This window comes from Dendrobates tinctorius, unplaced genomic scaffold, assembly GCF_039654945.1.
Source record: "Dendrobates tinctorius isolate UK_male_01 unplaced genomic scaffold, ASM3965494v1 ptg000245l, whole genome shotgun sequence".
NCBI classification, from domain to species: Eukaryota; Metazoa; Chordata; class Amphibia; order Anura; family Dendrobatidae; genus Dendrobates; species Dendrobates tinctorius.
Window position 1 is genome coordinate 8416973 of NW_027361912.1, and position 22304 is coordinate 8439276.

The following is a 22304-nucleotide window of genomic DNA, read 5'->3' on the forward strand; positions in this document are numbered from 1 at the left end:
ATTCTAAGGGTTCAGTTAAGATGAAATTTTTGGCCATTACAGGCAGATTGCCTCACTCACTCCTTCTGCTCCAAGAAACAAACATCAATCCATTGCTGTGAGAAGCAAGGCTTTTCTTCCACACTGGGTGGACCTAAGACTGTCATTTGCATACCATAGATTAAGTCTCCTGAGAGACCAACAAAAATTGCCAAAGCTGACTGTATTTCAAGTCATCATGGCGGGGTATTGGGAAAAGTTTTCAATTAGCAATAATCACGCCTCGGTTAAACCTCATGGGCTACGATATTGCCACTGCGCAAAGTTGAAAGAACTGTTGTGACCAATGCCTTCCTGCTTTCAAAGCAGAGCTTGTTTAAGCTACGGTGAGTTACAAATTCTCACTAGCCCTCCCACACTGCTTCCAGGCATCCTGGGCTTCCACATTCTGAGGGCTCAGGAAAGATGTAATTTTTGGCAATTACAGGCAGATTGCCTCACTCTCGCCTTCTGCTCCAAGAAACAAACATCAATCCATTGCTGTGAGAAGCAAGGCTTTTCTTCCACACTGGGAGGACCTAAGACTGTCATTTGCATACCATAAATTAAGTCTCCTGAGAGACCAACAAAAATTGCCAAAGCTAACCGTATTTCAAGTCATCATGGCGGGGTATTGGGAAAAGTTTTCAATTAGCAATAATCACGCCTCGGTTAAACCTCATAGGCTACGATATTGTCACTGCGCAAAGTTGAAAGAACTGTTGTGACTAGAGTTGAGCGATACCATCCGATACTTCAAAGTATCGTATCGGATGGTATCGGCCGATCTTTAAAAAAAGTATCGGTATCGCCGATTCCGATACCGGAAGTCCCATTCAAGTCTATGGGACTTCCGGTATCGGAATAAGAAAAACCCTTTCCTGCCCTTGTACAGCCTCTCTGGGGTCTGTACGGGCCTTTCGGGGGGCTGTGCCGGCCTGCCAGGGGGTCTGTGCAGGCTCCGGTGGTCTGTGCCGGCCTGCCGGTGGTCTGTGCAGGCTCCGGGGGGCTGTGCCGGCCTGCCGGGGGGCTGTGCCGGCCTGCCGGGGGGCTGTGCCGGCCTGCCAGGGGGTCTGTGCAGGCTCCGGTGGTCTGTGCCGGCCTGCCGGGGGGCTGTGCAGGCTCCGGGGGTCTGTGCAGGCATCGTCCGATGGGACTACAAGTCCCATCGGGCGATGCCTGCTACCATGACAGTGATTGACACATTAGCCAATGATGGGACAGTAGTAGTCCCATCATCCGGTTAATGTGTTAAATGTAAAAAAAAAAAAAAAAAATTACATGCTACATTCATACTACATACTACATACATGCTACATTCATACTACATACTACATACATGCTACATTCATACTACATGCAACATACATACTACATATATACTACATGCATGCTACATATATACTACATGCATGCTACATACATACTACATATATACTACATGCATGCTACATACATACTACATATATACTACATGCATGCTACATACATACTACATGCTACATGCATGCTACATACATACTACATACATGCTACATATATACTACATACATACTACATATATACTACATGCATGCTACATATATACTACATGCATGCTACATACATACTACATATATACTACATGCATGCTACATACATACTACATGCTACATGCATGCTACATACATACTACATACATGCTACATATATACTACATACATACTACATATATACTACATGCATGCTACATATATACTACATGCATGCTACATACATACTACATATATACTACATGCATGCTACATACATACTACATGCTACATGCATGCTACATACATACTACATACATGCTACATATATACTACATACATACTACATATATACTACATACATACCACATACATACTACATGCATGCTACATATATACTACATGCATGCTACATACATACTACATATATACTACATGCATGCTACATACATACTACATGCTACATGCATGCTACATACATACTACATACATGCTACATATATACTACATACATACTACATATATACTACATGCATGCTACATATATACTACATACATACTACATATATACTACATGCATGCTACATATATACTACATACATACTACATATATACTACATACATGCTACATACATACTACATATATACTACATGCATGCTACATATATACTACATGCTACATACATACCACATACATACTACATACATGCTACATATATACTACATGCATGCTACATACATACTACATATATACTACATGCATGCTACATATATACTACATGCTACATACATACCACATACATACTACATACATGCTACATATATACTACATGCATGCTACATACATACTACATATAGTGGGAATTTCCCACACAGCAATGGCATAAAGTGAGACTAGGGACTTTTTTTTTTTTAAGTGGCGGAGGAATACAGTGCGGAAGGATACCTACCTTCCGTCATTGGATTCCTGCAGCCCGTAGAGAACGGCAGCATCATCTGATGCTGCAGTTCTCTACCCAAGATCGTCGTGGGACACACTCGTGGACTGCTTCGGATCGTGGGTGAGTATTTTTGTGGTTTGTTATGTTAATATTTATTCCGGAAAGACAATGGCTTCGGGGAACAATGTGACAAGTATTGGTAAGTATGTTACTCTATGTTATATGTACTGTATGTCTATGTATGTATTGTATGAATGTATTGTATGTATGTAGTATATATGTGGTATGTATGTAGCATGTAGTATGTATGTAGTATGTATGTAGCATGCATGTAGCATGTAGTATGTATGTAGCATGCATGTAGTATATATGTAGTATGTATGTAGCATGCATGTAGTATATATGTAGCATGTATGTAGTATGTATGTGGTATGTATGTAGCATGTAGTATATATGTAGCATGCATGTAGTATATATGTAGTATGTATGTAGTATGTATGTAGCATGTATGTAGTATATATGTAGTATGTATGTAGTATATATGTAGCATGCATGTAGTATATATGTAGTATGTATGTAGTATATATGTAGCATGCATGTAGTATATATGTAGTATGTATGTAGTATATATGTAGCATGTATGTAGTATGTATGTAGCATGCATGTAGCATGTAGTATGTATGTAGCATGCATGTAGTATATATGTAGTATGTATGTAGCATGCATGTAGTATATATGTAGCATGCATGTAGTATGTATGTGGTATGTATGTAGCATGTAGTATATATGTAGCATGCATGTAGTATGTATGTAGTATGTATGTAGTATGTATGTAGCATGCAGTATGTATGTAGTATGTATGTAGTATATATGTAGTATGTATGTAGCATGTATGTAGCATGTATGTAGTATGTATGTAGTATATATGTAGTATGTATGTAGCATGTAGTATGTATGTAGTATTTTTTTTTTTTTTTTTTTTTTTTAACATTTAACACATTAGCCGGATGATGGGACTACTACTGTCCCATCATTGGCTAATGTGTCAATCACTGTCATGGTAGCAGGCATCGCCCGATGGGACTTGTAGTCCCATCGGACGATGCTTGCACAGACCCCCGGACATCAGCACAGCCCCCCGGCAGGCCGGCACAGCCCCCCGGCAGGCCGGTACAGACCCCCACAGGGTGCACAGCCCCCCGGCAGGCCGGCACAGCCCCCCGGCAGGCCGGCAGAGACCCCGGGCAGTCCACACAGCCCCCCGGCAGGCCGGCACAGCCCCCCGGCAGGCCGGCAGAGACCCCCGGAAGGCCCGAAATGACGGCGCATCATGATGCGCACACACCGCGCATCATGATGACGTCAGGCCGTCAATCAACTGAACTTCCGATTCCGATGCCGAATTCCGATATTGAAAAAATATCGGAAGTCGGTATCGGAATTCCGATACAGCAAGTATCGGCCGATACCCGATACTTGCGGTATCGGAATGCTCAACACTAGTTGTGACCAATGCCTTCCTGCTTCCAAAGCAGAGCTTGTTTAAGCTATGGTGAGTTACAAATTCTCACTAGCCCTCCCACACTGCTTCCAGGCATTCTGAACTTCCACATTCTAAGGGCTCAGTTAAGATGAAATTTTTGGCAATTACAGGCAGATTGCCTCACACTCTCCTTCTGCTCCAGGCAACAAACATCAATCCATTGCTGTGAGAAGCAAGGCTATTCTTCCACGCTGGGAGAAGCTAAGACTCTGTTATTTGCATACCATAGATTAAGTCTCTTGAGAGACCAACAAAAATTGCCAAAGCTGACTGTATTTCAAGTCATCATGGCGGGGTATTGGGAAAAGTTTTCAATTGGCAATAATCACGCCTCGGTTAAATCTCATAGGCTACGATATTGTCACTGCGCAAAGTTGAAAGAACTGTTGTGACCAATGCCTTCCTGCTTCCAAAGCAGAGCTTGTTTAAGCTACGGTGAGTTACAAATTCTCACTAGCCCTCCCACACTGCTTCCAGGCATCCTGGGCTTCCACATTCTGAGGGCTCAGGAAATATGTAATTTTTGGCAATTACAGGCAGATTGCCTCACTCTCGCCTTCTGCTCCAAGAAACAAACATCAATCCATTGCTGTGAGAAGCAAGGCTTTTCTTCCACACTGGGTGGACCTAAGACTGTCATTTGCATACCATTGATTAAGTCTCCTGTGAGACCAACAAAAATTGCCAAAGCTGACTGTATTTCAAGTCATCATGGCGGGGTATTGGGAAAAGTTTTCAATTAGCAATAATCACGCTTCGGTTAAACCTCATGGGCTATGATATTGCCACTGCACAAAGTTGAAAGAACTGTTGTGACCAAGGGCTTCCCGCTTCCAAGGCAGAGCTTGTTTAAGCTACGGTGAGTTACAAATTCTCACTAGCCCTCCCACACTGCTTCCAGGCATCCTGGGCTTCCACATTCTGAGGGCTCAGGAAAGATGTAATTTTTAGCAATTACAGGCAGATTGCCTCACTCTCGCCTTCTGCTCCAAGAAACAAACATCAATCCATTGCTGTGAGAAGCAAGGATTTTCTTCCACACTGGGAGAAGCTAAGACTGTCATTTGCATTCCATGAATTAAGTCTCCTGAGAGACCAACAAAAATTGCCAAAGCTGACTGTATTCCAAGTCATTATGGTGGGGTATTGGGAAAAGTTTTCAATTAGCAATAATCACGCCTTGGATAAACCTCATGGGCAACAATATTGCCACAGCGCAAAGATGAAAGAACAGAAGTGACCAAGGGCTTCCCGCTTCCAGGGCAGAACATTTTAAGCCATGGTGAGTTACAAATCACCACTAGCCTTCCACGCTGCTTCCAGGCATCCTTGGCTTACACATTCTAAGGGTTCAGTTAAGATGTAATTTTTGGCAATTACAGGCAGATTGCCTCACTCTCGCCTTCTGCTCCAAGAAACAAACATCAATCCATTGCTGTGAGAAGGAAGGCTTTTCTTCCACACTGGGAGGACCTAAGACTGTCATTTACATACCATAGATTAAGTCTCCTGAGAGACCAACAAAAATTGCCAAAGCTGACTGTATTTCAAGTCATCATGGCGGGGTATTGGGAAAAGTTTTCAATTAGCAATAATCACGCCTCGGTTAAACCTCATAGGCTACGATATTGCCACTGCGCAAAGTTGAAAGAAATGTTGTGACCAATGCCTTCCTGCTTCCAAAGCAGAGCTTGTTTAAGCTATGGTGAGTTACAAATTCTCACTGGCCCTCCCACACTGCTTCCAGGCATTCTGAGCTTCCACATTCTAAGGGCTCAGTTAAGATGACATTTTTGGCAATTACAGGCAGATTGCATCACTCTCTCCTTCTGCTCTAGGCAACAAACATCAATCCATTGCTGTGAGAAGCAAGGCTTTTCTTCCACACTGGGAGGAGCTAAGACTCTGTTATTTGCATACAATGGATTAAGTCTCCTGAGAGACCAACAAAAATTGCCAAAGCTGACTGTATTTCAAGTCATCATGGCGGGGTATTGGGAAAAGTTTTCAATTAGCAATAATCACGCCTCGGTTAAACCTCATAGGCTACGATATTGCCACTGCGCAAAGTTGAAAGAACTGTTGTGACCAATGCCTTCCTGCTTCCAAAGCAGAGCTTGTTTAAGCTATGGTGAGTTACAAATTCTCACTAGCCCTCCCACACTGCTTCCAGGCATTCTGAGCTTCCACATTCTAAGGGCTCAGTTAAGATGTAATTTTTGGCAATTACAGGCAGATTGCCTCACTCTCGCCTTCTGCTCCAAGAACCAAACATCAATCCATTGCTGTGAGAAGCAAGGCTTTTCTTCCACACTGGGAGGACCTAAGACTGTCATTTGCATACGATAGATTAAGTCTCCTGAGAGACCAACAAAAATTGCCAAAGCTGACTGTATTTCAAGTCATCATGGCGGGGTTTTGGAAAAGTTTTCAATTAGCAATAATCACGCCTCGGTTAAACCTCATGGGCTACGATATTGTCACTGCACAAAGTTGAAAGAACTGTTGTGACCAATGCCTTCCCGCTTCCAAATCAGAGCTTGTTTAAGCTACGGTGAGTTACAAATTCTCAATAGCCCTTCCACACTGCTTCCAGGCATCCTGAGCTTCCACATTCTAAGGGCTCAGTTAAGATGAAATTTTTGGCCATTACAGGCAGATTGCCTCACTCTCTCCTTCTGCTCCAAGAAACAAACATCAATCCATTGCTGTGAGAAGCAAGGCTTTTCTTCCACACTGGGAGGACCTAAGACTGTCATTTGCATACGATAGATTAAGTCTCCTGAGAGACCAACAAAAATTGCCAAAGCTGACTGTATTTCAAGTCATCATGGCGGGGTATTGGTAAAAGTTTTCAATTAGCAATAATCACGCCTCGGTTAAACTTCATGGGCCACGATATTGCCACTGCGCAAAGTTGAAAGAACTGTTGTGACCAATGCCTTCCTGCTTCCAAAGCAGAGCTTGTTTAAGCTACGGTGAGTTACAAATTCTCACTAGCCCTCCCACACTGCTTCCAGGCATCCTGGGCTTCCACATTCTGAGGGCTCAGGAAAGATGTAATTTTTGGCAATTACAGGCAGATTGCCTCACTCTCGCCTTCTGCTCCAAGAAACAAACATCAATCCATTGCTGTGAGAAGCAAGGCTTTTCTTCCACACTGGGAGAAGCTAAGACTGTCATTTGCATTCCATGAATTAAGTCTCCTGAGAGACCAACAAAAATTGCCAAAGCTGACTGTATTCCAAGTCATTATGGCGGGGTATTGGGAAAAGTTTTCAATAAGCAATAATCACGCCTTGGATAAACCTCATGGGCAACAATATTGCCACAGCGCAAAGATGAAAGAACAGAAGTGACCAAGGGCTTCCCACTTCCAGGGCAGAACATTTTAAGCCATGGTGAGTTACAAATCACCACTAGCCCTCCACGCTGCTTCCAGGCATCCTTGGCTTACACATTCTAAGGGTTCAGTTAAGATGTAATTTTTGGCAATTACAGGCAGATTGCCTCACTCTCGCCTTCTGCTCCAAGAAACAAACATCAATCCATTGCTGTGAGAAGCAAGGCTTTTCTTCCACACTGGGAGGAGCTAAGACTCTGTTATTTGCATACCATAGATTAAGTCTCCTGAGAGACCAACAAAAATTGCCAAAGCTGACTGTATTTCAAGTCATCATGGCGGGGTATTGGGAAAAGTTTTCAATTAGCAATAATCACGCCTCGGTTAAACCTCATGGGCTACGATACTGCCACTGCGCAAAGTTGAAAGAACTGTTGTGACCAATGCCGTCCTGCTTTCAAAGCAGAGCTTGTTTAAGCTACGGTGAGTTACAAATTCTCACTAGCCCTCCCACACTGCTTCCAGGCATCCTGGGCTTCCACATTCTGAGGGCTCAGGAAAGATGTAATTTTTGGCAATTACAGGCAGATTGCCTCACTCTCGCCTTCTGCTCCAAGAAACAAACATCAATCCATTGCTGTGAGAAGCAAGGCTTTTCTTCCACACTGGGAGGACCTAAGACTGGCATTTGCATACCATAGATTAAGTCTCCTGAGAGACCAACAAAAATTGCCAAAGCTGACTGTATTTCAAGTCATCATGGCGGGGTATTGGGAAAAGTTTTCAATTAGCAATAATCACGCCTCGGTTAAACCTCATGGGCTACAATATTGTCACTGCACAAAGTTGAAAGAACTGTTGTGACCAATGCCTTCCCGCTTCCAAATCAGAGCTTGTTTAAGCTACGGTGAGTTACAAATTTTCACGAGCCCTCCCACACTGCTTCCAGGCATTCTGAGCTTCCACATTCTAAGGGCTCAGTTAAGATGACATTTTTGGCAATTACAGGCAGATTGCCTCACTCTATCCTTCTGCTCCAGGCAACAAACATCAATCCATTGCTGTGAGAAGCAAGGGTTTTCTTCCACGCTGGGAGGAGCTAAGACTCTGTTATTTGCATACAATGGATTAAGTCTCCTGAGAGACCAACAAAAATTGCCAAAGCTGACTGTATTTCAAGTCATCATGGCGGAGTATTGGGAAAAGTTTTCAATAGCAATAATCACGCCTCGGTTAAACCTCATAGGCTACGATATTGCCACTGCGCAAAGTTGAAAGAACTGTTGTGACCAATGCCTTCCTGCTTCCAAAGCAGAGCTTGTTTAAGCTATGGTGAGTTACAAATTCTCACTAGCCCTCCCACACTGCTTCCAGGCATTCTGAGCTTCCACATTCTAAGGGCTCAGTTAAGATGAAATTTTTGGCAATTACAGGCAGATTGCCTCACTCTCTCCTTCTGCTCCAGGCAACAAACATCAATCCATTGCTGTGAGAAGCAAGGCTATTCTTCCACGCAGGGAGAAGCTAAGACTCTGTTATTTGCATACCATAGATTAAGTCTCTTGAGAGACCAACAAAAATTGCCAAAGCTGACTGTATTTCAAATCATCATGGCGGGGTATTGGGAAAAGTTTTCAATTAGCAATAACCACTCCTCGGTTAAACCTCATGGGCTAAGATGTTGCCACTGCGCAAAATTGAAAGAACTGTTGTGACCAATGCCTTCCTGCTTTCAAAGCAGAGCTTGTTTAAGCTACGGTGAGTTACAAATTCTCTCTAGCCCTCCCACACTGCTTCCAGGCATCCTGGGCTTCCACATTCTGAGGACTCAGGAAAGATGTAATTTTTGGCAATTACAGGCAGATTGCCTCACTCTCGCCTTCTGCTCCAAGAAACAAACATCAATCCATTGCTGTGAGAAGCAAGGCTTTTCTTCCACACTGGGAGGACCTAAGACTGTCATTTGCATACCATAGATTAAGTCTCCTGAGAGACCAACAAAAATTGCCAAAGCTGACTGTATTTCAAGTCATCATGGCGGGGTATTGGGAAAAGTTTTCAATTAGCAATAATCACGCCTCGGTTAAACCTCATGGGCTACGGTATTGTCACTGCACAAAGTTGAAAGAACTGTTGTGACCAATGCCTTCCCGCTTCCAAATCAGAGCTTGTTTAAGCTACGGTGAGTTACAAATTCTCAATAGCCCTTCCACACTGCTTCCAGGCATCCTGAGCTTCCACATTCTAAAGGCTCAGTTAAGATTAAATTTTTGGCCATTACAGGCAGATTGCCTCACTCTCTCCTTCTGCTCCAAGAAACAAACATCAATCCATTGCTGTGAGAAGCAAGGCTTTTCTTCCACACTGGGAGGACCTGAGACTTTCATTTGCATACCATAGATTAAGTCTCCTGAGAGACCAACAAAAATTGCCAAAGCTGACTGTATTTCAAGTTATCATGGCGGGGTATTGGGAAAAGTTTTCAATTAACAATAATCACGCCTCGGTTAAACCTCATGGGCTACGATATTGCTACTGCGCAAAGTTGAAAGAACTGTTGTGACCAATGCCTTCCTGCTTCCAAAGCAGAGCTTGTTTAAGCTACGGTGAGTTACAAATTCTCACTAGCCCTCCCACACTGCTTCCAGGCATCCTGGGCTTCCACATTCTGAGGGCTCAGGAAAGATGTAATTTTTGGCAATTACAGGCAGATTGCCTCACTCTCGCCTACTGCTCCAAGAAACAAACATCAATCCATTGCTGTGAGAAGCAAGGCTTTTCTTCCACACTGGGAGGACCTAAGACTGTCATTTGCATACCATAGATTAAGACTCCTGAGAGACCAACAAAAATTGCCAAAGCTGACTGTATTTCAAGTCATCATGGCGGGGTATTGGGAAAAGTTTTCAATCAGCAATAATCACGCCTCGGTTAAACCTCATGGACTATGATCTTGCCACTGCGCAAAGTTGAAAAAACTGTTGTGACCAATGCCTTCCTGCTTCCAAAGCAGAGCTTGTTTAAGCTACGGTGAGTTACAAATTCTCACTAGCCCTCCCACACTGCTTCCAGGCATCCTGGGCTTCCACATTCTGAGGGCTCAGGAAAGATGTAATTTTTGGCAATTACAGGCAGATTGCCTCACTCTCGCCTTCTGCTCCAAGAAACAAACATCAATCCATTGCTGTGAGAAGCAAGGCTTTTCTTCCACACTGGGAGAAGCTAAGACTGTCATTTGCATTCCATGAATTAAGTCTCCTGAGAGACCAACAAAAATTGCCAAAGCTGACTGTATTCCAAGTCATTATGGCGGGGTATTGGGAAAAGTTTTCAATTAGCAATAATCACGCCTTGGATAAACCTCATGGGCAACAATATTGCCACAGCGCAAAGATGAAAGAACAGAAGTGACCAAGGGCTTCCCGCTTCCAGGGCAGAACATTTTAAGCCATGGTGAGTTACAAATCACCACTAGCCCTCCACGCTGCTTCCAGGCATCCTTGGCTTACACATTCTAAGGGTTCAGTTAAGATGTAATTTTTGGCAATTACAGGCAGATTGCCTCACTCTCTCCTTCTGCTCCAAGAAACAAACATCAATCCATTGCTGTGAGAAGCAACGCTTTTCTTCCACACTGGGAGAACCTAAGACTGTCATTTACATACCATAGATTAAGTCTCCTGAGATAGCAACAAAAATTGCCAAAGCTGACTGTATTTCAAGTCATCATGGCGGGGTATTGGGAAAAGTTTTCAATTAGCAATAATCACGCCTCGGTTAAACCTCATAGGCTACGATATTGCCACTGCGCAAAGTTGAAAGAACTGTTGTGACCAATGCCTTTCTGCTTCCAAAGCAGAGCTTGTTTAAGCTATGGTGAGTTACAAATTCTCACTAGCCCTCCCACACTGCTTCCAGGCATTCTGAGCTTCCACATTCTAAGGGCTCAGTTAAGATGAAATTTTTGGCAATTACAGGCAGATTGCCTCACTCTCGCCTTCTGCTCCAGGCAATAAACATCAATCCATTGCTGTGAGAAGCAAGGCTATTCTTCCACGCTGGGAGGAGCTAAGACTCTGTTATTTGCATACCATAGATTAAGTCTCCTGAGAGACCAACAAAAATTGCCAAAGCTGACTGTATTTCAAGTCATCATGGCGGGGTATTGGGAAATGTTTTCAATTAGCAATAATCACGCCTCGGTTAAACCTCATGGGCTACGATATTGCCACTGCGCAAAGTTGAAAGAACTGTTGTGACCAATGCCTTCCTGCTTTCAAAGCAGAGCTTGTTTAAGCTACGGTGAGTTACAAATTCTCACTAGCCCTCCCACACTGCTTCCAGGCATCCTGGGCTTCTACATTCTGAGGGCTCAGGAAAGATGTAATTTTTGGCAATTACAGGCAGATTGCCTCACTCTCGCCTACTGCTCCAAGAAACAAACATCAATCCATTGCTGTGAGAAGCAAGGCTTTGCTTCCACACTGGGAGGACCTAAGACTGTCATTTGCATACCATAGTTTAAGTCTCCTGAGAGACCAACAAAAATTGCCAAAGCTGACTGTATTTCAAGTCATCATGGCGGGGTATTGGGAAAAGTTTTCAATTAGCAATAATCACGCCTCGGTTAAACCTCATGGGCTACGATATTGTCACTGCACAAAGTTGAAAGAACTGTTGTGACCAATGCCTTCCCGCTTCCAAATCAGAGCTTGTTTAAGCTACGGTGAGTTACAAATTCTCACTAGCCCTCCCACACTGCTTCAAGGCATCCTGGGCTTCTACATTCTGAGGGCTCAGTTAAGATGAAATTTTTGGCAATTACAGACAGATTGCCTTACTCTCTCCTTCTGCTCCAGGAAACAAACATCAATCCATTGCTGCGAGAAGCAAGGCTTTTCTTCCATGCTGGGAGGAGCTAAGACTCTGTTATTTGCATACAATGGATTAAGTCTCCTGAGAGACCAACAAAAATTACCAAAGCTGACTGTATTTCAAGTCATCATGGCGGGGTATTGGGAAAAATTTTCAATCAGCAATAATCACGCCTCGGTTAAACCTCATGGGCTACGATATTGCCACAGCGCAAAGATTAAGGAACAGAAGTGACCAAGGGCTTCCTGCTTCCAAGGCAGAACTTGTTTAAGCCATGGTGAGTTCCAAATCACCACTAGCCCTCCACGCTGCTTCCAGGCATCCTGGGCTTTCACATTCTGAGGGCTCAGTTAAGATGAAATTTTTGGCAATTACTGGCAGATAGCCTCACTCTCGCCTTCTGCTCCAAGAAACAAACATCAATCCATTGCTGTGAGAAGCAAGGCTTTTCTTCCACACTGGGAGGAGCTAATACTGTCATTTGCATACCATGGATTAAGTCTCCTGAGAGACCAACAAAAATTGCCAAAGCTGACTGTATTTCAAGTCATCATGGCAGGGTATTGGGAAAAGTTTTCAATTAGCAATAATCACGCCTCCGTTAAACCTCATGGGCTACGATATTGCCACAGCGCAAAGATGAAAGAACAGAAGTGACCAAGGGCTAACCACTTCCAAGGCAGAACTTTTTAAGCCATGGTGAGTTCCAAATCACCAATAGCCCTCCATGCTGATTCCAGGCATCCTGGGCTTCCACATTCTAAGGGCTCAGTTAAGATGTAATTTTTGGCAATTACAGGCAGATTGCCTCACTCTCGCCTTCTACTCCAAGAAACAAACATCAATCCATTGCTGTGAGAAGCAAGGCTTTTCTTCCACACTGGGAGGACCTAAGTCTGTCATTTACATACCATAGATTAAGTCTCCTGAGAGACCAACAAAAATTGCCAAAGCTGACTGTATTTCAAGTCATCATGGCGGGGTATTGGGAAGAGTTTTCAATTAGCAATAATCAGGCCTCGGTTAAACCTCATAGGCTACGATATTGCCACTGCGCAAAGTTGAAAGAACTGTTGTGACCAATGCCTTCCTGCTTCCAAAGCAGAGCTTGTTTAAGCTATGGTGAGTTACAAATTCTCACTAGCCCTCCCACACTGCTTCCAGGCATTCTGAGCTTCCACATTCTAAGGGCTCAGTTAAGATGAAATTTTTGGCAATTACAGGCAGATTGCCTCACTCTCGCCTTCTGCTCCAGGCAACAAACATCAATCCATTGCTGTGAGAAGCAAGGCTTTTCTTCCACACTGGGAGAAGCTAAGACTGTCATTTGCATTCCATGAATTAAGTCTCCTGAGAGACCAACAAAAATTGCCAAAGCTGACTGTATTCCAAGTCATTATGGCGGGGTATTGGGAAAAGTTTTCAATTAGCAATAATCACGCCTTGGATAAACCTCATGGGCAACAATATTGCCACAGCGCAAAGATGAAAGAACAGAAGTGACCAAGGGCTTCCCGCTTCCAGGGCAGAACATTTTAAGCCATGGTGAGTTACAAATCACCACTAGCCCTCCACGCTGCTTCCAGGCATCCTTGTCTTACACATTCTAAGGGCTCAGTTAAGATGAAATTTTTGGCAATTACAGGCAGATTGCCTCACTCTCTCCTTCTGCTCCAGGCAACAAACATCAATCCATTGCTGTGAGAAGCAAGGCTATTCTTCCACGCTGGGAGAAGCTAAGACTCTGTTATTTGCATATCATAGATTAAGTCTCCTGAGAGACCAACAAAAATTGCCAAAGCTGACTGTATTTCAAGTCATCATGGCGGGGTATTGGAAAAAGTTTTCAATTAGCAATAATCACGCCTCGGTTAAAATTCATGGGCTACGATATTGCCACTGCGCAAAGTTGAAAGAACTGTTGTGACCAATGCCTTCCTGCTTTCAAAGCAGAGCTTGTTTAAGCTACGGTGAGTTACAAATTCTCACTAGCCCTCCCACACTGCTTCCAGGCATCCTGGGCTTCCACATTCTGAAGGCTCAGGAAAGATGTAATTTTTGGCAATTACAGGCAGATTGCCTCACTCTCGTCTACTGCTCCAAGAAACAAACATCAATCCATTGCTGTGAGAAGCAAGGCTTTGCTTCCACACTGGGAGGACCTAAGACTGTCATTTGCATACCATAGATTAAGTCTCCTGAGAGACCAACAAAAATTGCCAAAGCTGACTGTATTTCAAGTCATCATGGCAGGGTATTGGGAAAAGTTTTCAATTAGCAATAATCACGCCTCGGTTAAACCTCATGGGCTACGATATTGCCACAGCGCAAAGATGAAAGAACAGAAGTGACCAAGGGCTAACCACTTCCAAGGCAGAACTTTTTAAGCCATGGTGAGTTCCAAATCACCAATAGCCCTCCACGCTGATTCCAGGCATCCTGGGCTTCCACATTCTAAGGGCTCAGTTAAGATGTAATTTTTGGCAATTACAGGCAGATTGCCTCACTCTCGCCTTCTACTCCAAGAAACAAACATCAATCCATTGCTGTGAGAAGCAAGGCTTTTCTTCCACACTGGGAGGACCTAAGACTGTCATTTGCATACCACAGATTAAGTCTCCTGAGAGACCAACAAAAATTGCCAACGCTAAATATATTTCAAGTCATCATGGTGGGGTAATGCGAAAAGTTTTCAATTAACAATAATCACGCCTCGGTTAAACCTCATGGGCTACGATATTGTCACTGCGCAAAGTTGAAAGAACTGTTGTGACCAATGCCTTCCCTCTTCCAAAGCAGAGCTTGTTTAAGCTACGGTGAGTTACAAATTCTCACTAGCCCTCCCACACTGCTTCCAAGCATCCTGAGCTTCCACATTCTAAGGGCTCAGTTAAGATGAAATTTTAGGCAATTACAGGCAGATTGCCTCACTCTCTCCATCTGCTTCAGGCAACAAACATCAATCCAATGCTGTGAGAAGCTAGGCTTTTCTTCCATGCTGGGAGGAGCTAAGACTCTGTTATTTGCATACAATGGATTAAGTCTCCTGAGAGACCAACAAAAATTGCCAAAGCTGACTGTATTTCAAGTCATCATGGCGGGGTATTGGGAAAAGTTTTCAATTAGCAATAATCACGCCTCGGTTAAACCTCATGGGCTACGATATTGTCACTGCACAAAGTTGAAAGAACTGTTGTGACCAATGCCTTCCCGCTTCCAAATCAGAGCTTGTTTAAGCTACGGTGAGTTACAAATTCTCACTAGCCCTCCCACACTGCTTCCAGGCATCCTGGGCTTCCACATTCTGAGGGCTCAGGAAAGATGTAATTTTTGGCAATTACAGGCAGATTGCCTCACTCTCGCCTTCTGCTCCAAGAAACAAACATCAATCCATTGCTGTGAGAAGCAAGGCTTTTCTTCCACACTGGGAGAAGCTAAGACTGTCATTTGCATTCCATGAATTAAGTCTCCTGAGAGACCAACAAAAATTGCCAAAGCTGACTGTATTCCAAGTCATTATGGCGGGGTATTGGGAAAAGTTTTCAATAAGCATTAATCACGCCTTGGATAAACCTCATGGGCAACAATATTGCCACAGCGCAAAGATGAAAGAACAGAAGTGACCAAGGGCTTCCCGCTTCCAGGGCAGAACATTTTAAGCCATGGTGAGTTACAAATCACCACTAGCCCTCCACGCTGCTTTCAGGCATCCTTGGCTTACACATTCTAAGGGTTCAGTTAAGATGTAATTTTTGGCAATTACAGGCAGATTGCCTCACTCTCGCCTTCTGTTCCAAGAAACAAACATCAATCCATTGCTGTGAGAAGCAAGGCTTTTCTTCCACACTGGGAGGACCTAAGTCTGTCATTTACATACCATAGATTAAGTCTCCTGAGAGACCAACAAAAATTGCCAAAGCTGACTGTATTTCAAGTCATCATGGCAGGGTATTGGGAAAAATTTTCAATTAGCAATAATCACGCCTCGGTTAAACCTCATAGGCTACGATATTGCCACTGTGCAAAGTCGAAAGAACTGTTGTGACCAATGCCTTCCTGCATCCAAAGCAGAGCTTGTTTAAGCTATGGTGAGTTACAAATTCTCACTAGCCCTCCCACACTGCTTCCAGGCATTCTGAGCTTCCACATTCTAAGGGCTCAGTTAAGATGAAATTTTTGGCAATTACAGGCAGATTGCCTCACTCTCTCCATCTGCTTCAGGCAACAAACATCAATCCAATGCTGTGAGAAGCTAGGCTTTTCTTCCATGCTGGGAGGAGCTAAGACTCTGTTATTTGCATAGAATGGATTAAGTCTCCTGAGAGACCAACAAAAATTGCCAAAGCTGACTGTATTTCAAGTCATCATGGCGGGGTATTGGGAAAAGTTTTCAATTAGCAACAATCACGCCTCGGTTAAACCTCATAGGCTACGATATTGCCACTGCGCAAAGTTAAAAGAACTGTTGTGACCAATGCCTTCCTGCTTCCAAAGCAGAGCTTGTTTAAGCTATGGTGAGTCACAAATTCTCACTAGCCCTCCCACACTGCTTCCAGGCATTCTGAGCTTCCACATTCTAAGGGCTCAGTTAAGATGTAATTTTTGGCAATTACAGGCAGATTGCCTCACTCTCGCCTACTGCTCCAAGAAACAAACATCAATCCATTGCTGTGAGAAGCAAGGCTTTTCTTCCACACTGGGAGGACCTAAGACTGTCATTTGCATACCATAGATTAAGTCTCCTGAGAGACCAACAAAAATTGCCAAAGCTGACTGTATTTCAAGTCATCATGGCGGGGTATTGGGAAAAGTTTTCAATTAGCAATAATCATGCCTCGGTTAAACCTCATGGGCTACGATATTGTCACTGCACAAAGTTGAAAGAACTGTTGTGACCAATGCCTTCCCGCTTCCAAATCAGAGCTTGTTTAAGCTACGGTGAGTTACAAATTCTCACTAGCCCTCCCACACTGCTTCCAGGCATCCTGGGCTTCCACATTCTGAGGGCTCAGGAAAGATGTAATTTTTGGCAATTACAGGCAGATTGCCTCACTCTCGCCTTCTGCTCCAAGAAACAAACATCAATCCATTGCTGTGAGAAGCAAGGCTTTTCTTCCACACTGGGAGAAGCTAAGACTGTCATTTGCATTCCATGAATTAAGTCTCCTGAGAGACCAACAAAAATTGCCAAAGCTGACTGTATTCCAAGTCATTATGGCGGGGTATTGGGAAAAGTTTTCAATAAGCAATAATCACGCCTTGGATAAACCTCATGGGCAACAATATTGCCACAGCGCAAAGATGAAAGAACAGAAGTGACCAAGGGCTTCCCGCTTCCAGGGCAGAACATTTTAAGCCATGGTGAGTTACAAATCACCACTAGCCCTCCACGCTGCTTTCAGGCATCCTTGGCTTACACATTCTAAGGGTTCAGTTAAGATGTAATTTTTGGCAATTACAGGCAGATTGCCTCACTCTCGCCTTCTGCTCCAAGAAACAAACATCAATCCATTGCTGTGAGAAGCAAGGCTTTTCTTCCACACTGGGAGGACCTAAGACTGTCATTTGCATACCATAGATTAAGTCTCCTGAGAGACCAACAAAAATTGCCAAAGCTGACTGTATTTCAAGTCATCACGGCGGGGTATTGGGAAAAGTTTTCAATTAGCAATAATCACGCCTCGGTTAAACCTCATAGGCTACGATATTGCCACTGCGCAAAGTTGAAAGAACTGTTGTGACCAATGCCTTCCTGCTTCCAAAGCAGAGCTTGTTTAAGCTATGGTGAGTTACAAATTCTCACTAGCCCTCCCACACTGCTTCCAGGCATTCTGAGCTTCCACATTCTAAGGGCTCAGTTAAGATGAAATTTTTGGCAATTACAGGCAGATTGCCTCACTCTCGCCTTCTGCTCCAGGCAACAAACATCAATCCATTGCTGTGAGAAGCAAGGCTTTTCTTCCACACTGGGAGAAGCTAAGACTGTCATTTGCATTCCATGAATTAAGTCTCCTGAGAGACCAACAAAAATTGCCAAAGCTGACTGTATTAAAAGTCATTATGGCGGGGTATTGGGAAAAGTTTTCAATTAGCAATAATCACGCCTTGGATAAACCTCATGGGCAACAATATTGCCACAGCGCAAAGATGAAAGAACAGAAGTGACCAAGGGCTTCCCGCTTCCAGGGCAGAACATTTTAAGCCATGGTGAGTTACAAATCACCACTAGCCCTCCACGCTGCTTCCAGGCATCCTTGTCTTACACATTCTAAGGGTTCAGTTAAGATGTAATTTTTGGCAATTACAGGCAGATTGCCTCACTCTCTCCTTCTGCTCCAGGAAACAAACATCAATCCATTGCTGTGAGAAGCAAGGCTTTTCTTCCATGCTGGGAGGAGCTAAGACTCTGTTATTTGCATACAATGGATTAAGTCTCCTGAGAGACCAACAAAAATTGCCAAAGCTGACTGTATTTCAAGTCATCATGGCGGGGTATTGGGAAAAATTTTCAATCAGCAATAATCACGCCTCGGTTAAACCTCATGGGCTACGATATTGCCACAGCGCAAAGATTAAAGAACAAAAGTGACCAAGGGCTTCCTGCTTCCAAGGCAGAACTTGTTTAAGCCATGGTGAGTTCCAAATCACCACTAGCCCTCCACGCTGCTTCCAGGCATCCTGGGCTTCCACATTCTGCGGGATCAGGAAAGTTGAAATTTTTAGCAATTACTGGCAGATAGCCTCACTCTCGCCTTCTGCTCCAAGAAACAAACATCAATCCATTGCTGTGAGAAGCAAGGCTTTTCTTCCACACTGGGAGGAGCTAATACTGTCATTTGCATACCATGGATTAAGTCTCCTGAGAGACCAACAAAAATTGCCAAAGCTGACTGTATTTCAAGTCATCATGGCAGGGTATTGGGAAAAGTTTTCAATTAGCAATAATCACGCCTCGGTTAAACCTCATGGGCTACGATATTGCCACAGCGCAAAGATGAAAGAACAGAAGTGACCAAGGGCTAACCGCTTCCAAGGCAGAACTTTTTAAGCCATGGTGAGTTCCAAATCACCAATAGCCCTCCACGCTGATTCCAGGCATCCTGGGCTTCCACATTCTAAGGGCTCAGTTAAGATGTAATTTTTGGCAATTACAGGCAGATTGCCTCACTCTCGCCTTCTGCTCCAAGAAACAAACATCAATCCATTGCTGTGTGAAGCAAGGCTTTTCTTCCACACTGGGAGGACCTAAGACTGTCATTTGCATACCACAGATTAAGTCTCCTGAGAGACCAACAAAAATTGCCAACGCTAACTATATTTCAAGTCATCTTGGTGGGGTAACGCGAAAAGTTTTCAATTAACAATAATCACGCCTCGGTTAAACCTCATGGGCTACGATATTGCCACTGCGCAAAGTTGAAAGTACTGTAGTGACCAATGCCTTCCCTCTTCCAAAGCAGAGCTTGTTTAAGCTACGGTGAGTTACAAATTCTCACTAGCCCTCCCACACTGCTTCCAAGCATCCTGAGCTTCCACATTCTAAGGGATCAGTTAAGATGAAATTTTAGGCATTTACAGGCAGATTGCCTCACTCTCTCCATCTGCTTCAGGCAACAAACATCAATCCATTGCTGTGAGAAGCAAGGCTTTTCTTCCATGCTGGGAGGAGCTAAGACTCTGTTATTTGCATACAATGGATTAAGTCTCCTGAGAGACCAACAAAAATTGCCAAAGCTGACTGTATTTCAAGTCATCATGGCGGGGTATTGGGAAAAGTTTTCAATTAGCAATAATCACGCCTCGGTTAAACCTCATGGGCTACGATATTGCCACTGCGCAAAGTTGAAAGAACTGTTGTGATCAATGCCTTCCTGCTTCCAAAGCAGAGCTTGTTTAAGCTACGGTGAGTTACAAATTCTCACTAGCCCTCCCACAAAGCTTCCAGGCATCCTGGGCTTCCACATTCTGAGGGCTCAGGAAAGATGTAATTTTTGGCAATTACAGGCAGATTGCCTCACTCTCGCCTTCTGATCCAAGAAATAAACATCAATCCATTGCTGTGAGAAGCAAGGCTTTTCTTCCACACTGGCAGGAGCTAAGACTGTCATTTGCATACCATGGATTAAGTGTCCTGAGAGACCAACAAAAATTGCCAAAGCTGACTGTATTTCAAGTCATCATGGCGGGGTATTGGGAAAAGTTTTCAATTAGCAATGATATGCCTCGGTTAAACCTCATGGGCTACGATATTGCCACATCGCAAAGATGAAGGAACAGAAGTGATCAAGGGCTTCCCGCTTCCAAGGCAGAACTTGTTTAAGCTATGGTGAGTTCCAAATCACCACTAGCCCTCACACGCTGCTTCCAGACATGCTGGGCTTCCACATGCTAAGGGATCAGGAAAAACAATTTTTGGCAATTACAGGCAGATTGCCTCACTCTCTCCTTCTGCTCCAGGAAACAAACATCAATCCACTGCTGTGAGAAGCAAGGCTTTTCTTCCACGCTGGTAGGAGCTAAGACTGTCATTTGCATACCATGGATTAAGTCTCCTGAGAGACCAACAAAAATTGCCAAAGCTTACTGTATTTCAAGTCATCATGGCGGGGTATTGGGAAAAGTTTTCAATAAGCAATAATCACGCCTTGGATAAACCTCATGGGCAACAATATTGCCACAGCGCAAAGATGAAAGAACAGAAGTGACCAAGGGCTTCCCGCTTCCAGGGCAGAACATTTTAAGCCATGGTGAGTTACAAATCACCACTAGCCCTCCACGCTGCTTCCAGGCATCCTTGGCTTACACATTCTAAAGGTTCAGTTAAGATGTAATTTTTGGCAATTACAGGCAGATTGCCTCACTCTCGCCTTCTGCTCCAAGAAACAAACATCAATCCATTGCTGTCAGAAGCAAGACTTTTCTTCCACACTGGGAGGTCCTAAAGGGGTTTTACACTAAGCAATATCGCTAGCAATATCGCTAAAACGTCACTGGTTTTGTGACGTTATAGCGATATTGCTAGCGATATCGCTATGTGTGATACTTACCTCCGACCGGCTCCCCCGCTGCTCATCGCTGATCGCGCAAGAATGTCCGGCTCCATTTCTCGTCGGGCGCTTCCTGCTGGGCTTCCTGCTGTGAGGTCCAGCGATGCGTGGAGGCGGGCGGGAGGACGCCAGGATCGCTGTGTGTGAAAGGTAAGTATCGTCCGCTGCGTCGCTGCTGCATCGCTGTGAGATCATTCTGTATGAAAGCTCACTAGCGATCATTTAGCGATGCACCAGCGATCCTGACCGGGTCGGATCGCTGGTTGAATCGCTGGTGCATCGCTAAATGTAAAAGGGCCTTTAGACTGTCATTTACATACCATAGATTAAGTCTCCTGAGAGACCAACAAAAATTGCCAAAGCTGACTGTATTTCAAGTCATCATGGCGGGGTATTGGGAAAAGTTTTCAATTAGCAATAATCACGCCTCGGTTAAACCTCATAGGCTACGATATTGCCACTGCGCAAAGTTGAAAGAACTGTTGTGACCAATGCCTTCTTGCTTCCAAAGCAGAGCTTGTTTAAGCTATGGTGAGTTACAAATTCTCACTAGGCCTCCCACACTGCTTCCAGGCATTCTGAGCTTCCACATTCTAAGGGCTCAGTTAAGATGAAATTTTTGGCAATTACAGGCAGATTGCCTCACTCTCTCCTTCTGCTTCAGGCAACAAACATCAATCCATTGCTTTGAGAAACAAGGCTATTCTTCCACGCTGGGAGGAGCTAAGACTCTGTTATTTGCATACCATAGATTAAGTCTCCTGAAAGACCAACAAAAATTGCCAAAGCTGACTGTATTTCAAGTCATCATGGTGGGGTATTGGGAAAAGCTTTCAATTAGCAATAATCACGCCTCGGTTAAACCTCATGGGCTACGATATTGTCACTGCACAAAGTTGAAAGAACTGTTGTGACCAATGCCTTCCCGCTTCCAAATCAGAGCTTGTTTAAGCTACGGTGAGTTACAAATTCTCACTAGCCCTCCCACACTGCTTCCAGGCATCCTGGGCTTCCACATTCTGAGGG

At 43.9% G+C, this 22304-nt stretch overlaps 44 non-coding genes across 44 annotated transcripts; all 44 read right to left on the reverse strand.

The window, feature by feature from the left end:
- Positions 1-165: 165 nt before the first annotated feature.
- Positions 166-306, reverse strand: LOC141061734 (U4 spliceosomal RNA). Its single transcript, XR_012223567.1, has one exon. It is a non-coding gene; the product is annotated as a U4 spliceosomal RNA (small nuclear RNA).
- A 283-nt stretch (positions 307-589) lies between these two features.
- LOC141061082 (U4 spliceosomal RNA) lies at positions 590-730 on the reverse strand. The gene has a single exon (XR_012222977.1). It is a non-coding gene; the product is annotated as a U4 spliceosomal RNA (small nuclear RNA).
- A 3518-nt stretch (positions 731-4248) lies between these two features.
- Positions 4249-4389, reverse strand: LOC141061976 (U4 spliceosomal RNA). Its single transcript, XR_012223787.1, has one exon. It is a non-coding gene; the product is annotated as a U4 spliceosomal RNA (small nuclear RNA).
- Positions 4390-4672: 283 nt separating this feature from the next.
- On the reverse strand, positions 4673-4813 carry LOC141061145 (U4 spliceosomal RNA). Its single transcript, XR_012223035.1, has one exon. It is a non-coding gene; the product is annotated as a U4 spliceosomal RNA (small nuclear RNA).
- Positions 4814-5096: 283 nt separating this feature from the next.
- On the reverse strand, positions 5097-5237 carry LOC141062242 (U4 spliceosomal RNA). The gene has a single exon (XR_012224028.1). It is a non-coding gene; the product is annotated as a U4 spliceosomal RNA (small nuclear RNA).
- A 281-nt stretch (positions 5238-5518) lies between these two features.
- Positions 5519-5659, reverse strand: LOC141063143 (U4 spliceosomal RNA). Its single transcript, XR_012224822.1, has one exon. It is a non-coding gene; the product is annotated as a U4 spliceosomal RNA (small nuclear RNA).
- Positions 5660-5944: 285 nt separating this feature from the next.
- LOC141060864 (U4 spliceosomal RNA) lies at positions 5945-6085 on the reverse strand. The gene has a single exon (XR_012222779.1). It is a non-coding gene; the product is annotated as a U4 spliceosomal RNA (small nuclear RNA).
- A 283-nt stretch (positions 6086-6368) lies between these two features.
- LOC141061026 (U4 spliceosomal RNA) lies at positions 6369-6508 on the reverse strand. The gene has a single exon (XR_012222926.1). It is a non-coding gene; the product is annotated as a U4 spliceosomal RNA (small nuclear RNA).
- A 283-nt stretch (positions 6509-6791) lies between these two features.
- Positions 6792-6932, reverse strand: LOC141061372 (U4 spliceosomal RNA). The gene has a single exon (XR_012223239.1). It is a non-coding gene; the product is annotated as a U4 spliceosomal RNA (small nuclear RNA).
- Positions 6933-7215: 283 nt separating this feature from the next.
- Positions 7216-7356, reverse strand: LOC141062125 (U4 spliceosomal RNA). The gene has a single exon (XR_012223922.1). It is a non-coding gene; the product is annotated as a U4 spliceosomal RNA (small nuclear RNA).
- Positions 7357-7639: 283 nt separating this feature from the next.
- LOC141062557 (U4 spliceosomal RNA) lies at positions 7640-7780 on the reverse strand. Its single transcript, XR_012224313.1, has one exon. It is a non-coding gene; the product is annotated as a U4 spliceosomal RNA (small nuclear RNA).
- Positions 7781-8063: 283 nt separating this feature from the next.
- Positions 8064-8204, reverse strand: LOC141061216 (U4 spliceosomal RNA). Its single transcript, XR_012223098.1, has one exon. It is a non-coding gene; the product is annotated as a U4 spliceosomal RNA (small nuclear RNA).
- Positions 8205-8489: 285 nt separating this feature from the next.
- Positions 8490-8629, reverse strand: LOC141061602 (U4 spliceosomal RNA). Its single transcript, XR_012223448.1, has one exon. It is a non-coding gene; the product is annotated as a U4 spliceosomal RNA (small nuclear RNA).
- A 285-nt stretch (positions 8630-8914) lies between these two features.
- LOC141062379 (U4 spliceosomal RNA) lies at positions 8915-9055 on the reverse strand. Its single transcript, XR_012224152.1, has one exon. It is a non-coding gene; the product is annotated as a U4 spliceosomal RNA (small nuclear RNA).
- Positions 9056-9338: 283 nt separating this feature from the next.
- Positions 9339-9479, reverse strand: LOC141061348 (U4 spliceosomal RNA). Its single transcript, XR_012223217.1, has one exon. It is a non-coding gene; the product is annotated as a U4 spliceosomal RNA (small nuclear RNA).
- Positions 9480-9762: 283 nt separating this feature from the next.
- Positions 9763-9903, reverse strand: LOC141061965 (U4 spliceosomal RNA). Its single transcript, XR_012223777.1, has one exon. It is a non-coding gene; the product is annotated as a U4 spliceosomal RNA (small nuclear RNA).
- A 283-nt stretch (positions 9904-10186) lies between these two features.
- LOC141061573 (U4 spliceosomal RNA) lies at positions 10187-10327 on the reverse strand. The gene has a single exon (XR_012223422.1). It is a non-coding gene; the product is annotated as a U4 spliceosomal RNA (small nuclear RNA).
- A 283-nt stretch (positions 10328-10610) lies between these two features.
- On the reverse strand, positions 10611-10751 carry LOC141061841 (U4 spliceosomal RNA). The gene has a single exon (XR_012223665.1). It is a non-coding gene; the product is annotated as a U4 spliceosomal RNA (small nuclear RNA).
- Positions 10752-11032: 281 nt separating this feature from the next.
- Positions 11033-11173, reverse strand: LOC141061154 (U4 spliceosomal RNA). The gene has a single exon (XR_012223043.1). It is a non-coding gene; the product is annotated as a U4 spliceosomal RNA (small nuclear RNA).
- A 285-nt stretch (positions 11174-11458) lies between these two features.
- Positions 11459-11599, reverse strand: LOC141063064 (U4 spliceosomal RNA). The gene has a single exon (XR_012224750.1). It is a non-coding gene; the product is annotated as a U4 spliceosomal RNA (small nuclear RNA).
- Positions 11600-11882: 283 nt separating this feature from the next.
- LOC141063137 (U4 spliceosomal RNA) lies at positions 11883-12023 on the reverse strand. Its single transcript, XR_012224816.1, has one exon. It is a non-coding gene; the product is annotated as a U4 spliceosomal RNA (small nuclear RNA).
- A 285-nt stretch (positions 12024-12308) lies between these two features.
- LOC141061155 (U4 spliceosomal RNA) lies at positions 12309-12449 on the reverse strand. Its single transcript, XR_012223044.1, has one exon. It is a non-coding gene; the product is annotated as a U4 spliceosomal RNA (small nuclear RNA).
- A 282-nt stretch (positions 12450-12731) lies between these two features.
- LOC141061436 (U4 spliceosomal RNA) lies at positions 12732-12872 on the reverse strand. The gene has a single exon (XR_012223297.1). It is a non-coding gene; the product is annotated as a U4 spliceosomal RNA (small nuclear RNA).
- Positions 12873-13153: 281 nt separating this feature from the next.
- Positions 13154-13294, reverse strand: LOC141061028 (U4 spliceosomal RNA). The gene has a single exon (XR_012222928.1). It is a non-coding gene; the product is annotated as a U4 spliceosomal RNA (small nuclear RNA).
- Positions 13295-13577: 283 nt separating this feature from the next.
- LOC141061843 (U4 spliceosomal RNA) lies at positions 13578-13718 on the reverse strand. The gene has a single exon (XR_012223666.1). It is a non-coding gene; the product is annotated as a U4 spliceosomal RNA (small nuclear RNA).
- Positions 13719-14001: 283 nt separating this feature from the next.
- On the reverse strand, positions 14002-14142 carry LOC141062033 (U4 spliceosomal RNA). Its single transcript, XR_012223838.1, has one exon. It is a non-coding gene; the product is annotated as a U4 spliceosomal RNA (small nuclear RNA).
- A 283-nt stretch (positions 14143-14425) lies between these two features.
- LOC141062989 (U4 spliceosomal RNA) lies at positions 14426-14566 on the reverse strand. Its single transcript, XR_012224683.1, has one exon. It is a non-coding gene; the product is annotated as a U4 spliceosomal RNA (small nuclear RNA).
- Positions 14567-14847: 281 nt separating this feature from the next.
- On the reverse strand, positions 14848-14988 carry LOC141062553 (U4 spliceosomal RNA). The gene has a single exon (XR_012224309.1). It is a non-coding gene; the product is annotated as a U4 spliceosomal RNA (small nuclear RNA).
- Positions 14989-15273: 285 nt separating this feature from the next.
- LOC141063138 (U4 spliceosomal RNA) lies at positions 15274-15414 on the reverse strand. The gene has a single exon (XR_012224817.1). It is a non-coding gene; the product is annotated as a U4 spliceosomal RNA (small nuclear RNA).
- A 283-nt stretch (positions 15415-15697) lies between these two features.
- On the reverse strand, positions 15698-15838 carry LOC141062390 (U4 spliceosomal RNA). Its single transcript, XR_012224162.1, has one exon. It is a non-coding gene; the product is annotated as a U4 spliceosomal RNA (small nuclear RNA).
- Positions 15839-16119: 281 nt separating this feature from the next.
- Positions 16120-16260, reverse strand: LOC141061671 (U4 spliceosomal RNA). The gene has a single exon (XR_012223510.1). It is a non-coding gene; the product is annotated as a U4 spliceosomal RNA (small nuclear RNA).
- Positions 16261-16545: 285 nt separating this feature from the next.
- LOC141062845 (U4 spliceosomal RNA) lies at positions 16546-16686 on the reverse strand. Its single transcript, XR_012224552.1, has one exon. It is a non-coding gene; the product is annotated as a U4 spliceosomal RNA (small nuclear RNA).
- A 283-nt stretch (positions 16687-16969) lies between these two features.
- Positions 16970-17110, reverse strand: LOC141063087 (U4 spliceosomal RNA). The gene has a single exon (XR_012224771.1). It is a non-coding gene; the product is annotated as a U4 spliceosomal RNA (small nuclear RNA).
- Positions 17111-17393: 283 nt separating this feature from the next.
- Positions 17394-17534, reverse strand: LOC141062126 (U4 spliceosomal RNA). The gene has a single exon (XR_012223923.1). It is a non-coding gene; the product is annotated as a U4 spliceosomal RNA (small nuclear RNA).
- Positions 17535-17815: 281 nt separating this feature from the next.
- On the reverse strand, positions 17816-17956 carry LOC141062692 (U4 spliceosomal RNA). The gene has a single exon (XR_012224435.1). It is a non-coding gene; the product is annotated as a U4 spliceosomal RNA (small nuclear RNA).
- Positions 17957-18239: 283 nt separating this feature from the next.
- On the reverse strand, positions 18240-18380 carry LOC141061733 (U4 spliceosomal RNA). The gene has a single exon (XR_012223566.1). It is a non-coding gene; the product is annotated as a U4 spliceosomal RNA (small nuclear RNA).
- Positions 18381-18663: 283 nt separating this feature from the next.
- Positions 18664-18804, reverse strand: LOC141063030 (U4 spliceosomal RNA). Its single transcript, XR_012224719.1, has one exon. It is a non-coding gene; the product is annotated as a U4 spliceosomal RNA (small nuclear RNA).
- Positions 18805-19086: 282 nt separating this feature from the next.
- On the reverse strand, positions 19087-19227 carry LOC141062990 (U4 spliceosomal RNA). Its single transcript, XR_012224684.1, has one exon. It is a non-coding gene; the product is annotated as a U4 spliceosomal RNA (small nuclear RNA).
- Positions 19228-19508: 281 nt separating this feature from the next.
- Positions 19509-19649, reverse strand: LOC141062252 (U4 spliceosomal RNA). Its single transcript, XR_012224037.1, has one exon. It is a non-coding gene; the product is annotated as a U4 spliceosomal RNA (small nuclear RNA).
- Positions 19650-19934: 285 nt separating this feature from the next.
- On the reverse strand, positions 19935-20075 carry LOC141061746 (U4 spliceosomal RNA). Its single transcript, XR_012223578.1, has one exon. It is a non-coding gene; the product is annotated as a U4 spliceosomal RNA (small nuclear RNA).
- Positions 20076-20358: 283 nt separating this feature from the next.
- Positions 20359-20498, reverse strand: LOC141062577 (U4 spliceosomal RNA). Its single transcript, XR_012224331.1, has one exon. It is a non-coding gene; the product is annotated as a U4 spliceosomal RNA (small nuclear RNA).
- Positions 20499-20779: 281 nt separating this feature from the next.
- LOC141062166 (U4 spliceosomal RNA) lies at positions 20780-20920 on the reverse strand. Its single transcript, XR_012223959.1, has one exon. It is a non-coding gene; the product is annotated as a U4 spliceosomal RNA (small nuclear RNA).
- Positions 20921-21609: 689 nt separating this feature from the next.
- On the reverse strand, positions 21610-21750 carry LOC141060876 (U4 spliceosomal RNA). The gene has a single exon (XR_012222790.1). It is a non-coding gene; the product is annotated as a U4 spliceosomal RNA (small nuclear RNA).
- A 285-nt stretch (positions 21751-22035) lies between these two features.
- On the reverse strand, positions 22036-22176 carry LOC141062040 (U4 spliceosomal RNA). Its single transcript, XR_012223845.1, has one exon. It is a non-coding gene; the product is annotated as a U4 spliceosomal RNA (small nuclear RNA).
- Between the last annotated feature and the right edge of the window lie 128 nt (positions 22177-22304).